The sequence below is a fragment of the Pseudophryne corroboree genome, chromosome 9 (genome assembly GCF_028390025.1).
Source record: "Pseudophryne corroboree isolate aPseCor3 chromosome 9, aPseCor3.hap2, whole genome shotgun sequence".
Classification (NCBI taxonomy): Eukaryota; Metazoa; Chordata; class Amphibia; order Anura; family Myobatrachidae; genus Pseudophryne; species Pseudophryne corroboree.
Window position 1 is genome coordinate 178,908,994 of NC_086452.1, and position 2,295 is coordinate 178,911,288.

Consider the following 2,295-nt stretch of genomic DNA (forward strand, 5'->3'; position numbering starts at 1 on the left):
TGCATTGTTAGTTTTGACCGAAATAACCTTAATTTCTCTTATGTCCTATAGGATGCTGGGGTCAACATTAGTACCATGGGGTATAGACGGGTCCACCAGGAGCCATTGGCACTTTAAGAGATTGAGAGTGTGGGCTGGCGCCTCCCGCTATGCCCCTCCTACCAGACTCAGTTTTTAAAATGTGCTTGGAGGAGCCCGTAACAGCTAGGGGATTTCTACAGAGCTTCTGTACACTTCCACTTCTTACACCAATGAATCTTCTTAATATTCACTGAGAGGGTATTGGTTACACTAACACAAACACTTCTGTTCGAAGTTTGTTTAATATAAGCGTTCAAATGAAATCATGCACATGCATTCACTTAACAGTGATTAGTTAGCATATTAAGTAAACTAGTTTTCTTACAATAACTATTCCATTACTCAAGCCACAAAAATAATTTTTATTTCACAGCAACCGACGATCTCTGCTGGTCTCACTTCCTTGGAAGGAAAATGGTTAACATTGCCATCCACAGTATTATTACTATATATAACTTAACATTTCCATCCACAGTATTATTACTTTGTTTATCTAGCAATAAATTCTTCTGCAAATTTTATGCATTCGCTATAATGACAACAATTTCAGATGTAAAACTTATACTTCCCACAATTCTAATGTGAGCACTTTTTCCCCTCAGTGACTATCTATTCTACACAATGTCCTATGGCCATGTCGTTGGTGCACATGAAGTCTTTAATAGTCACGATTCTACAGCTGTTTTATTGCACAATAATAAGGGATTAGTGATCCTGGATAAAGATGACGGGAGTAGAATCTGTATCATCTGATATTAACAAAAAAAACAACTCATTATGGTTTCAAATATAATTGACTGAAAATAGGGAGGTATGCTGCTTAGTCTGTATATAGTTATCTTAAAGTAATTATCACTCCTTTCTTATACTGTATTATGCTGGTAAAGTTTGTATAAATTATCTTACTAATGTAGATTAATTTCTTTCCTTAGTTGTCTACAGCTTATGGAGGAAATCTCTGGCCATCACAACTCTGAGGAACATAGAGAAGAGTAAGTGGGCTACTGTGTCTTAACTGCTGCTGCGGTAAGTATATTCTTATGTCTTAACAGTATATTTTATTTGTTGGCTAACTGCTGCTTTCTTCTCATAAGCTCAATATAGTCTTTCTGAATCTTGACAAACTACTCTTCCAACGTTATATTAAGTGACTTCCAATATATTACTATAATGTTAGAAGCTCTTTGTGTGAGGCGGAGTTATTTTCCCTTCAGAATACAGCCGTAGTGGCATAGTCTCTCATGCTGCCTGGACTAATATTCCCTTCCGTGAGAAGCCTTGTTTCTATGTCAGTCTCTAGGCTGTCCGCCCCTCACCTTATATGGAATGTCTGTAGCCACCCTCTGCCCTGCCTTATTCGGACACTCACGGCTTACTCAGTTAAGTGGGCCGGCTCGGGGGCGTTGTCAAGGGGCGATCTCACCAGTTAGCTCCCGCAGACCTCCTCCTCCGTCTAAGCCATCGCGTAAATGTGCCGCCTCCTCTCTTTCCCGGACGAAGCCGCAGGCAGTTGAAGTTGCGCTGTCTGAGGCGGAGATCATGACAGGTAATCCCTGGTAACAGTCCCGGTGCCTCTCCGATATCAAAGGCGGTGTCGCTCTTCACACCACCCGGCGCACTGCTCCGGCCTCACGATGCACTCCTCTCTCCTCAATCTCCTTTTCCTCAGAGCCCCCAACGGTCCTCACACGCTCCCTTTTAAATCCTCCGGCTCAGGTTCCCAGATCAGTCCCGCTCTCTTACTGCACGCGCCGGCCTCTCCTCTTCCAGGCACGCTCCAAGCACCCCCATTACCTTGCCAGTGGTCAAGTCCTGGGGCCACGAGCCCATACAACTCCTGGGCTACCAATTGTCCTGCCCAGCGCATTTACCCTCCATGAGGGTGTGATACATCTTATATAAGTTTCTGCCCTCTATGAGGGTAACATGCATTAGAAATTTTCAATACCAGTTACCACTAAGTGACATTACATTCTACAGTAAAACCCATGAACTTAAAGTGTTTTTTTTTTTTTTATAATTTTATTTTAACATAACACACTAAATCTATATGATTACATGTTGGCTTATTTTGCAAATCGCCAGGGTACTACATACATCCCGGCTTTAACTATGCGTATCCTTACGCATAACTTCCAACTCTTACTAACCATATTTCTTTAAAAGCTATAACTAATTGGATAGGAGATAATACTATAACATTAACATGAATCC